This window comes from Acinonyx jubatus, chromosome E1, assembly GCF_027475565.1.
Source record: "Acinonyx jubatus isolate Ajub_Pintada_27869175 chromosome E1, VMU_Ajub_asm_v1.0, whole genome shotgun sequence".
NCBI classification, from domain to species: domain Eukaryota; kingdom Metazoa; phylum Chordata; class Mammalia; order Carnivora; family Felidae; genus Acinonyx; species Acinonyx jubatus.
In genome coordinates, this window is record NC_069397.1 from 17,477,858 (window position 1) to 17,489,951 (window position 12,094).

The 12,094-nt window shown below is 39.4% G+C and overlaps 1 protein-coding gene across 2 annotated transcripts in view; it reads left to right on the forward strand.

Moving 5' to 3' along the window:
- FAM222B (family with sequence similarity 222 member B) overlaps positions 1–12,094 on the forward strand; it is a 76,331-nt gene that overhangs the window by 12,264 nt on the left and 51,973 nt on the right. The window contains exon 1 of one of the 2 annotated variants that reach the window (XM_053212853.1): positions 1,859–2,423. The exons of the other annotated variant lie outside the window; for it this stretch is intronic. The gene's annotated coding sequence lies outside the window, so the exon portion shown is untranslated. Of the gene's footprint in view, positions 1–1,858; positions 2,424–12,094 lie in introns of those variants that run through there. 2 annotated transcript variants of the gene reach the window in all.

Here is a 12,094-nt window from a genome sequence, read left to right on the forward strand (position 1 = left end):
AAAGAAAACTGATTAGATTATGGGCTGGCAGAGACGTGGAACAACTAGAACTTAAGGAAACACTGTGGTAGTTTCTTACTAAGTAAAACAAACATTTAACATGTGACCCAAGTATTTACCCAGTGGAGTGACAACCTAGGACATAAAAACCTGTATGTGAATATTTATAGCAGCTCTATTTATTTATTTATGTATGTATTTATTTATTTATTTATTTGTAAATGTATCTTTTTTTTTTAATATGTGTATTTTCTTTTATTTTTTTTAACGTTTTTTATTTATTTTTGAGACAGGGAGAGACAGAGCATGAATAGGGGAGGGTCAGAGGGAGGGAGACAGAATCCGAAACAGGCTCCAGGCTCTGAGCTATCAGCACAGAGCCCGACGCGGGGCTTGAACTCATGGACCGCGAGATCATGACCTGAGCCAAACTCGGCCGCTTAACCGACTGAGCCACCCAGGCGCCCCTATAAATGTATCTTTTAAAAAATATTTATTTTTGAGAGAGAGGGAGCACCAGTAGAGGAGGAGGGGAGAGAGAGACAGAATCTGAAGCAGGTTCCAGGCTTGGAGCTGTCAGCATAGAGCCTGATATGGGGCTCAAACCCATGAATTGTGGAGATCATGACCTGAGCCGAAGTCGGATGCTCAACCCACTGAACCTCCCAGGCGCTCCCATATTTATAGCAGCTTTTTATTTGTACTCAAAACTAGAAACAACCTGAATGTCCTTCATCTTTGGTATGGATTAACCAACTGTGATATATTCATATAGTGGAATACTACTCAGCAATAGAAAGGAACTATTTATATATGTAATAACATAAATGAATCTCATATGCATTATGGTAAGTGAAAGAAGCTAAACTGAAAAGGCTACTCACTATTTGATTGAATTTATATGATAGTCTAGAAAACTTAAAACTATAGGGACAGTGGAGAGCAGATTGATGATTGTCTTGCTCTAGGGGTAGGGGAATGTTTTACTACAAAGCAGTAGAATGAGGAAATTTCTGGAGGGTAATGGAACTATTCTGTACCTTGATTGTGGTTACACATCTGTATGTTTAGGAGGACTTTTAGAACTGAACACTAAAAAATAAATTTTACTGTGTAAAAATAAAAGAACAGTCTGAGGGCCCCTGGGTGGCTTAGTGGGTTGAGGGTCTGACTCTTAATCTCAGCTCAGATCTTGATCTCAGTTCAAGCCCCGCATTGGACTCCATGCTTGGTCTGAAGACTACCTTGAAAAAAAAAAAAAGTCTGGGGGTGGAAGAGGGAGACTTTAAAGAAGAATTCCAAAAATGTAATTTCCTAAATATATTTGAATTTTAACTTAATTTTATTTCTTTTTTGAATATATTTTAAGTAACATAAAAGGTACACAGTATGGGAATGTCTGGCCGGCTCAGTCAGTAGAGCATGGGACTTTTAGGGTTGTTGGGTGTAGACTTTACTTTAAAAAAAAAAAAAAGATGCATGGTGAAAAGTCTCTGAGTGACAATTTAAGATCCTTTAGAATTTATTTTAATTTGTAATGCAGTTGTGTACTCTAATTCTTTTTTTTTAATTTGTTTATTTTAACAAATAAACATCCAAGATGTAAACATGGATAAACCCCTTATCCATTTAGTCCATCCCCATACCCACAGCCCCTCCAGCAACCCTCAGTTTGTTCTCTGTATTTAAGAGTCTCTTATGTTTTGTCCCCCTCCCTGTTTTTATATTCTTTTTGCTTTCCTTCCCATATGGTCATCTGTTTTGTATCTTAAATTCCTCATATGAGTGAAGTCATATATGTCTTTTTTTTTTTTTAATGTTTGTTTATTTTTGAGACAGAGAGAGATAGAGCATGAACGGGGAAGGGTCAGAGAGAGAGGGAGACAGAATCTGAAACAGGCTCCAGGCTCTGAGCTGTCAGCACAGAGCCTGACGTGGGGCTCGAACTCACGGACCATGAGATCATGACCTGAGCCAAAGTCGGACGCTTAGCTGACTGAGCCACCCAGGCACGCCCCTATTTGTCTTTCTCTGACTGACTTACTTCGCTGAGCATAATACCCTCTAGTTCCATCCACATTGTTGCAATGTGTACTCTAATTCTTAAGACTTCAAAAATATTTTGCTGTTTATTTTCTACTTTAAGTTTGCTTATTCTCAAGCATAATGCTACTAGCTTTCTTTCCCTACTGTCTTTCTATCCTAGGACACTGCTGTGTTATCAGTATTTTTCCACTTCAGTGCATGAAAAAGTATAGGGAGAGATTTATGAAGTTAATGGGGGTATATATGAATATTATCCAAAGTCTAGCCAAGCTATTTATTCTCCCAGGGATTACTTAATGAACTGAATGAAGCTTGGACACTCGGAATATTGTGGCAGGACACACCCTTCAAATTCTTAGAAGTATTACAACTTCCAGGTTAGTGTGGATTTTTAGATTTGGTAAGACACAGAAAAACTTGGCTGTGATTTTTGGTCAGCTGGACCAGGTCCAATATTGATTAACAGCGTTCCTCCTCTGCTTGCATCCTTCCTCTTCCCTCTGCTATTGCTTTCTTGTGAGAGGCAATTTGAACTATTTGCTCGTGTTTCTGGATCATGTCTCTGCTCTTTCTTTCCACAACTACTCTGATTTTCCATCAGATCTCAAATTTCTAAGTAAGAACTTTTATTTAGATAAAGTAAGATCAGGGGCGCCTGGGTGGCTCAGTCAGTTAAGCGTCGGCTCAGGTCATGATCTCATTCATGGTTCGTGAGTTTGAGCCCTGCGTTGGGCTCTGCTGACAGCTCAGAGCCTGGAGCCTGCTTCAGATTCTGTGTCTCCCTCTCTCTCTACCCCTAACCCACTCGCACTCTGTCTCTCTCAAAAATAAATAAACTTAAAAAAATGTTTTTAGATAAAGTAAGATCATTCTTCTTAGTAGGGGGTTGTGTGGGTGACTGGTTAGGCTCCCGTGTCTCATTGGAATATTTATTTGCCTGCTCTTTGTAAATTGTTAACCCAGCTGATCTCTAGCCCTTCAATGTTATTCTCTCCCCCACCTTTCTCTCAAAGGCTATCAAGTGGAAGTTATCTTCATTTTTTTCCACACCTGCAGACTTTACTGTATTCATATGTTGGCCTTTCCTTTCTTCTTCATATTGTTAATCCCTCTGCGACCTTGTTATATCACTGTTTTTATGTTCGTATTTATTTCTTTTCCCCAATTCTTTGTCCCCACCCTACCCCCAGTTACTGCTCAGTTTCTCTCCTATTCCTAAAAGTAGTCTTTCTCCTGCTGTCTTTACTTTCTCATAGCCTATTTATTCCTCAAGCATGTAATTTGATTTTGTCCCCAACACTCCACTGAAATTGCTCTGCTCAGTGACCTAATTGTGAAACCCAGATGATGCTTTTCAGTCCTTGATTTATTTTGCCTTCTGCTTTTATTAATTTTTTTTAATTTTTAATTTTTTAATTAAAAACTTTTAAATGTTTATTTATTTTTGAAGGAGAGGGAGAGAGAGAATGACTGAGGGAGGGGCAGAGAGAGAGGGAGACAAGAATCTGAAGCAGGCTCCAGGCTCTGAGCTGTCAGCATAGAGCCCAGTGTGGGGCTCGAACCCACAAACTGTGAGATCATGACCTGAGCCAAAATCAAGAGTCGGATGTTTAACCGCCTGGGTGCCACCCAGGCACCCCTAATTTTTCAGTTTTTGCTTCTGTGCTTCTTTAAACTGTCCATGCTTCGTTTTTCTTTTCTATTTCTTTTTAGTCTCCCTTTCTTCTATCCAGTCCTTAAGTGTTAATGTTGCTGACAATTCTGTTCTTAGCCACCCTCTTCTTGTTTTATTTTTCACAGGTAATGTAATTCAAATCTCTATATTTAACTCAAATCTCTGTCTCCTGGGATCCAGACCTATATTTCCAGAATCCACCTGGACATCTTATGGGCATCTTGGAATTCATTATTTTTGCCACAAAATCTAAACCTTCTAGATTCCCTGACTGGTTGAATGCTATTAATAGCCATACAGTTGCTAAATCAAAAATATTGGATTTGACCTTGCTCCTTTCTTTTCCCTTACCACTCGTATCTGCCTGATGCCTAGATTTGATTTTAGCGTTGAAGATCTCCTAAATCTGCCTCTTTCTTTCCAACCATATTGCCGAAGTCATAGATTAGACCATTTTTATTTCTCTCTCTCTTTTTTTTAATTTTGTTGATGTTTTATTTATTTTTGAGAGAGAGAGAGACAGAGCGTGAGCAGGGGAGGGGCAGAGAGAGAGGGAGACAGAGAATCCCAAGTAGGCTCTGCACTTTCAGAGCAGAGCCCAATGTGGGACTCCGACTCATGAAACCGTGAGATCATGGCCTGAGATGAAACCAAGAGTTGGAAGCTCAACCGACTGAGACACCCAGGTGCCCTGACCATTTTTATTTCTTACTTGGTCAGTTGCAATAACCTCCTAACTGGTCTTCATGCCTCAAGTCTTACTACCCCTTCAGTTGATCCACCACATTGCCACAAGAGCAATCTTCCTAAATTGGAAGACTACTTATGCTCTTTCCCTTTAGGATTCTTTATCATTCACAGTACACTTAACACATAGATGATTGGTTCCATCTTCCTTCCTCCTTTCCTCATTACATTTTTGCTCAAGCTATTTTTTTTCCTTCCATGGACGTTTCTTCCAAAACAAGCAAACATAACCAATAATGTGGTGAATCTCCTAATTAATCTTTAGGATTTAGCTCATAGCTCATTTCTTCTGTGAGGTCTTCCTAGTTCTCAAGGCAGAATTAATCACTCCTGCTGCTGGGCTACTGTAACATTTTATTATCCTGCTAGCATTACATTTATTATTTAAGTGTTGTTTTGTTTCTTCAACTGGATTGTGAGCTCTTTGTGGGTAAGGGTAACTAAGCCTGCCAAATTTTTTGAGTTTCTAGTATGTGTAGAGCACTAGTAATACACTGCTAATCAAGATGGATAGTCTGTCCTCTTATGGAGCTTGTATTCTAGGGAGGGTAAACAGACAACAGACAACTTTTTAAAACCCAGTTATGATAAATACGATGCAGAGAATTAAAATAGACTGATGTGTTAGAGAGTGAATGGGCAGCTACTTTAGGTTAGGAGAATAGGGAATACCTTTCAGAGTATGGCAGTTAAGATCTAGGAGAATTCAGAGATTACCAGATCAAACATTCCAGTGTAGAACTAAAGAGGAATGAACTTCATATCTTGGAAGAACAGAAATAAGGCTAATGTGACTTGAATGTGGTGAGAGGGAGAGTGGTGCCAGAAGAAGGCAGAGACCAGATGGCACTGAGGTTTGAAAGCTAGGGTAATGTGTTTCCTTCAGAGGTTTTTTTTTTAATAAATTTTTTTTAAAATGTTTATTTATTTTTGAGACAGAGAGAGACAGAGCATGAACGGGGGGAGGGGCAGAGAGAGAGGGAGACACAGAATCGGAAGCAGGCTCCAGGCTCTGAGCCATCAGCCCAGAGCCCGACGCGGGGCTCGAACTCACGGACCGCGAGATCGTGACCTGGCTGAAGTCGGATGCTTAACCGACTGCGCCACCCAGGCACCCCTCCTTCAGAGGTTTTTAAGCGGGCATATGATGTGAATTGATTTGTAATTAGAATGTTCTGCTTACTGTGTGGAAATGGATTCATTGTAGGGAGATCGTGAGTAGAGGCAAGGAGACTAGTAACAAGACTTGCACTAATTTAGATGAGAATTGGTGGTGACTTGGATTGGAGTGATGGTAGAAGAGCTGTAGAGAAGTAGATTTGGAATTTCTTTTGGAAATGAAGTCATCGGGACTTGGTCAGGGATTGGCAGCAGCCAGGGGGAGTGAGGCAAAGAGGAATCATGCCTAACTTATGCATTATTGGCTGTGGAAACTAGGTAGGTGACAATATTTATTGAGATGGGTAAGATTCTGGTGGAAGGATTTTGCTTTGGTCATATCAAGTTTGAGGTGCTTGTTAGATAGCCAACTGGAGCTATAAGATAGAAAAGCCTGGAATTCCTGGGAGGAATCTGGGCTGGCATTGTAGACTTGAAATCAACATGTAGGTAGAGTTTGAAGTCATGAAATTCAATCAGGAGGTCACCTAGGAATGGATTGTGGCTAGAAAAGAGGTATGAAGGAGAAGGAGCAGCCAGTGAGGTAGGAGGAAAACCAGTGATGCTATGGAAGTCAAGTAAAAAATATGTTTCAAGGATGGAGTGGACCACTGTATTGATTATTGTCTCAGGAAAGAACAGAGAAGTACGCATGGGGTTTGGCAACCTAGTGGTTATTGGTGACCTTGACTAGAACCACTCATTGGAGTGATGGAGATAGAAGTCTGATTGTAGTGGATTAAGAAGAAAAATAAGATGAAGAAGCATTTGATCCTTTTTTTGTTTTCGTATGATGACATAGAGGTTTTGGGAACCAATTTCTGGAAACTCCTTGTGTCATTGTTATTAAATCCTTATTTATATTCAAATGTGGTTGTGTATTTTTGGTGAAGTGTTATAACAATAATTTAATGTTTTTGTACCCTCATTTTAGGTGGGTTTCTGTGTTCTAAGAACCTACTAAAACTAGGACTATGAGCAATACAGATACACTGGTTGAGTGAATGATACTGTTTTTAAGAATTAGCTTCGTGGTTTTGGAAAAGCAGACTGGCTTGACCTTGGCCTTATCATACATCAGTTTTTTCAGCTCTCAAATGAGGGTAACAGGACCAGTTTAGCTCACAGGTGGTTGTGAGGCATGACTACTAATGAAAATATTGTAAAACACTTCTGCAAGTTAAAGTGTGATATAGATGCTAAATAATAGTTCTTTATTGGGATGTTGTGAAAATTAGCAACATGCTGTCTGTTAGAGGCCGTAAGTTCCTTTTGAGAAAGGTGATATATTTTTATAAATACTATTTGAAGAAAAAATAGTTCCAGATTTGGGAAAAGATACTGCTACCCTAATTCTGGAGTGTAACAATTATGGAACCATAATGAAACAAATTTTAGTTAGAGAATATTTCCAAAAGATTTATTATATCACTTCAGAGGGTTTGTATCACAAGATTTTTTTACCATTCTTGGCTTTGTGGTTCAAATGAGGGTATGACTGCCAGCCTATGGGATTATTTAAAAAAAAAAAGTTTTTTTTTATGTTTATTTATTTTTGAGAGGTGGGGGAGGGGCAAAGGGAGAAGGAGACACAGAATCTGAAGCAGGCTCCAGGTTCTGAGCTGTCAGCACAGAGGCCGATGCGGAGCTCGAACCCACGAACTGCGAGATCATGACCTGAGCTGAGGTCGGACCCTCAATCGACCGAGCTACCCAGGTGCCCCTAGCCTATGGCAGTTATAATGCTGAATATTTAAAGGACCAGTAGGGGTGATTTATTATCTGTATTTAAAGCATCATAGCCAATTAGTAGAACCACTCACAAAAAAGCACTGAAAATGCACTTTAATTTATTTTAGATGACACCATATAGCCACTTTAATGAAAGCTTAGGTGATGGTTGCAGTTAGGCTTGGAGGAGGGACATGGTGCCATTTCAGCCAAAGCTAGCACTCCTTGTTCCACACCTGAGGTTAAATATAGAATCTGTGGCATCATTACCTATAATGCACTTAGAAAATGCTTGAAATTTGAATCTGATGAACTAAATTTTTCTCAGCCTCTAAACTGGCATTAACAATAGAAGAAACTTGGGATGTGGGTCTTTTATGTCTGAAACTGATAAGGGAAAACTGAAATGGTTAAGCAATAACGTGCTGACGTGCTTAGAACTTTACCCTGCTGACAGCTCAGTTGGGATCTTGTGTATTGTTTTTTCAGTAGGGACCTGTGTATTGCTAATTTTAGAACAAAGTAACATGAAGTTCTTAGCTTTACATAGGTTGGAATTGAATCCTTTTTTTCTGGAATTTGAGTTCTCCCACAGTTCTTTCCCTCTTTGTATCAAGGACAAGTAAAAGGCTTAGCTTTCTTTTCCTCTTTGATGGGAAGACTTTTGTCCCATCCAGGCATTATTTGCTTTTCTTTTGCATTTGGTGACTGGAAAGGGGGTCCCAGAATGGCCTGCTTCTACAGCAAGGCAGCTGAGTAAGCTTACTTTGTTAGAGATGCTTTACCTCTGTGGTTATATTTAGACTTTCTTTTATTTACTTCTATGATCTCCCTTGTTCATTGTAGGCTTGGGGATTGGCTTCAGCTGTTTTATGTTCACAGGTAAAGGTTCATCTTTTATTCTTATTTTAGTTCCTTTAGTTTGCAGTTTACCTGTATCCATTTTTTTAATAGTTTCCTTCCCAGAGTAGATGTTTCACAAAGCTTCTATTCTAAATATTTTTAGGTATGTATTACTTGGCTAAGCACCCTTATCTCCCCAACTCCCCCAGATTATTTGGGCTATAATTGACAAATAAAATTGTAAGATATTTAAAGTGTACAGTGTGATTTAGAAAAAAAATTTTTTTAACGTTTTGAGAGAGAGAGAGAGAGAGAGCAGGCATGAGCCGGGGAGGGGCAGAGAGAGGGAGAGAGAGACAGAGAGACAGAGAATCTCAAGCAGGCTTCACACCGTCAGTGCATAGCCCAGTGTGGGGCTTGATTTCCCAAACCTGAGCTGAAATCAAGAGTTACACACTTAACTGACTGAGCCCCTGTATAGTGTGATTTTAAATATCATTATCTTTTGTTTCTTTTTTTTTTTTTTTTCATTCTGAGTAGCCAAGGTTTTCTCTGAGGCTTGCAGTTGGCAGTACTATCAAGCCAAAATACCCTTAGGATTGTATGGAGAAGCACTTTCTTTTCTTTTTCTTTCTTTGGTGAGAAAAGGTGGTTTTATTAAATCGCCCGTATGGGACCCAGGGGCAAAAAGAGCTGCCTGTATGGAAAAGTCACTTTCTATTGCCTTTTTTTTTTTTAATGTTTATTTATTTATTTTGAGAGAGAGCGAGCACAAGCAGAGAAGGGAGAGAGGGAGAGGGAGAGGGAGAGAGAGAATCCTGATCAGGCTCCACGCTGCCAGCACAGAGCCCAATGTGGGGCTCAGACTTCTGAATCATGAGATTGTGACCTGAGCCAAGACCAAGAGTTAGACGCTTAACGAACTGAGCCACCCAGGTGCCCCTCTACTGGTTTTAACAATATAGAATTATATATAATATTTGACCTTACATATTTCTTCTGTGACTACCAGTTCATGCCCTTTGAAAATGTACCCTTTGGGAAAAAGAAAAAAGAAAAGAAAATTTCCCCTTTGGTTATCTTTTTCATATTGAATTGTAAAAATTCTTTGTATTTTGTGGCCATCAACTCTTTTCCATAAATGTTAGAAATTATTCTTTAAGGCTATGACTAAGAAGTGAGAAAGCAGACTATTGCATCAAATGCTTATCCAAGATGGTATTTGGTTAAAATGTTTGCCTTGGTTATTTGAGCAATAGTAAGCTTCTTTTGTCTCTCTCCTTCCAAAGATGCATAGAAAAGCTCCTTCTGTCTGAAGTAAAGTGTTGGCTCTGTGTTGGTTATAATTTGCTTTTTCTGGCTGGCAAAGCCTTCTTTTTGTTTTCTGTCTTCTGACAGATTATAGGATTGTGGGGAAACAGCGTCCAGGGCTTTTTCAGGAACTGTGCCATTTCATCTACAGGAGAAGCCATTGGCTTTGGCACTAGAAGAGAATCGGCTCTGCATTTAAAGATGCCAAATCATGCTTGATTCACAAGTTTGCCGCCTCATTTTGTGTATGTGTGTGAAACTTTTTCAAGATGCTGGCTTTTACTTTTTCTACCATGTGCCACCCTTTGAATATGAGAAATTTACCCTCAGTATGAGAAGTTAACAACTTGTTCCTTGTCTCCAACTCCCCAACCCCAACACAAACAATCCAGACATCCCAAACCATAGCAAAAGATGCAATAGTTATTTTAGGATTAGGGAAAAATACACCACACAAATGTTTCCATTCCATTCCATGGTGACTTTGAGTTCAAGTGTTAGTCTTTCCTGTGTAGGCTTGAATTATTTAGGTGTGGAAATGATTTGCTAAGCAAGATGTCTCTTTACAAAGGCCTCAGTGAAAGCTAATTGTCAGAGAATTCTATTTCCTGACTCTGGGAAACTTAATTTGTGTAAGACAGAGCACATTTAGGAACCTCTATTTTTTATCCTTGACACACTTTTCAGGGAGCTGTATAATTTATCATGATTTCAGATGAGAATTTTTATTATGTAAGCAGTCTTTTTTTTTTTTTTTAATGATTATTTTTGAGAGACAGCATGAGTGGGGAAGGGGCAGAGAGAGGGAGACAGAAGATCCAAAGTAGGCTCTGTGCTGACAGCAGAGAGCCTGATGCTGGGCTCCAACTCACGAACCCGCAAGAACATGGCCTGAGTTGAAGTCGGAAGCCTAATCTACTGAACCACCCAGACACTCCTATTAAGTAAGCAGTCTTAACTCCAGTTTTATCTGTTATCTTCATGTTTGTTTGTTTTAAGTAGGTTCCACACCCACATGGAGCCTTTTGCGGGGCTTGAACTCATGACCCTGAGGTGAAGACCTGAGCTGAGATCAAGAGTCAGACACTTAACTAAGTCACCCAGGAGCCCCAACTTTCATGTTTTTAAAACTGTGTATAATAGGGGTGCATGGCTGACTCAGTTGGAAGAACATGTAATTCTTGATCTCAGGGTTGTGAGTTTGAACCCCATGTTGGTTGTAGAGCTTACTTAAATAAACTTTTTATAAAAATTTTTAAAAATGTGTATAATAGGTCTTGAAACCTAGTCAGTTCGATATTTTAGCAAATCTTCTACACATGTTAACACTTCATTCCTCTCGTTTCTATAGATAATTGTTTAAAGTAACTTGTAGTTATATGTTATTTCCATTTAGATTAAGATGGGGAAGATAAATAGGGGAACAAGCCAGTTTGGATATGCTGGTTTTCTAGTGTGAATTATTATATGGACATGGTTTTTTTTAGTCCCTCTGCCAGAAATGCTTCCCCTTCCGTCCTTCCCAAAACCCACAGTCTTGTAAAAAAGTTGAGGTTTGGCTCTTTCTTGTAGTTTGCTTTTTTTTTTCTTTTTTTTTTAACTGTTGTGTTTTCCCTCACTGGACTAAGCACCTTAAAGACAGGGACTGTAGCTTATTCAGTTTTGATATGAGTGAATGAATGAATGAATCCAAAGATACAGTGAGTAGATTTTAAACTTCCCTCTAGTGTCCGAAAGAGAAAATACAGCCAGCTTAAAAAAAATATTTGCTACATTGACATAATAGTTAAAGGCATTGCCTCCTCATTTTTTTTTTTTAAACTTTCACACTTGTTCTTTTTCAGACCTGCTGTTCTCTTTAAGACTGGTGGATAATAAGGGTTTTGTTTTTGTTTTTGTTTTTGTTTTTAAATCAGAGTCTGTTGTGTCACATGGGTGTTTGAATTCTATAAAATGTCTCATAGCAGGTCTTTATGGGGAAAATGTGCTTTTAGTAGTTTCAGCTTCTGGGCACCTAGGTGGCTTAATCAGTTAAGAGTCTGACTCTTGATTTCAGCTCGGGTCATGATCTCAGGGTTCTAAGATTAAGCTCCACTTTGGACTCCGCTGGGTGTGGAGCCTACTTAAGATTCTCTCTCTCTTTCTACCTCTCTCTCTCTCCCTCTCCCTCTCCCTCTCTCCCTCTCCCTCTCCCTCCCTCTCTCCGCCCCCCTCTCTGCCTCTTCCCCTCCCCTGCTCAAGCTCTCTCTCTCAAAAATAAACCAAAAAAAAGTTTCAGCTTATGTTCAGGATAGATTGTTTTTATTGTTTTGTCTTTGTTATTCAGTTCTACTGAGTTGTATATATATGTATATGTATTTTAATGTTTATTTATTTTTTGAGAGAGAGAGAAAGAGACAGAGTGTGAACCAGGGAGGGCAGAGAAGGAGACACAGAATCCAAAGTAAGTTCCAGTCTCTGAGCTGTTTGCACAGAGCCTGACCCGGGGCTCAAACCCATGAACCATGAGATCATAACCTGAGTTGAAGTCGGCGCTCGACCAACTGAACCACCCACGTGCCCCTCAGTATAGTTATCGTGATT